Source organism: Setaria italica, chromosome VI (genome assembly GCF_000263155.2).
Source record: "Setaria italica strain Yugu1 chromosome VI, Setaria_italica_v2.0, whole genome shotgun sequence".
Classification (NCBI taxonomy): domain Eukaryota; kingdom Viridiplantae; phylum Streptophyta; class Magnoliopsida; order Poales; family Poaceae; genus Setaria; species Setaria italica.
The window spans coordinates 26,770,149-26,770,543 of record NC_028455.1 but is presented as its reverse complement, the minus strand read 5'-3'; positions in this window follow the sequence as shown (position 1 = coordinate 26,770,543).

Here is a 395-nt window from a genome sequence, read left to right as displayed (position 1 = left end):
ATGAGCAGAATCACTCGGCAGCCAGTGGACCGTATGACATTTCCCAACATTGAATCGGCGGAAGACCCCACCGAGCGTCGTCGATGCATGTCTTATGGCGAAGCAGCATCAGCTTTTCCAGGTTGTGCATATTCTGCTACAAAAGTAGCCGAGTACTTTAGGTGCTTCTATAATGGATTTAATGAGGATGCTACCATCTGGTTCCCATACCAACGAGACATCCCAGTCTTTGAGCTCCCCACCTGCTTTGACTCGACTTCTGGCCGGTTTGATGAGGGTCTTTATGAAGAATTGATCAAACCAGGACTTTTACCGGCCAACTTCTTCTCGGGGAAAAATGCCCCCACATATGAGTTCTACAACCCATCTAACTAACCTTTAGGCTTTCGGCATGG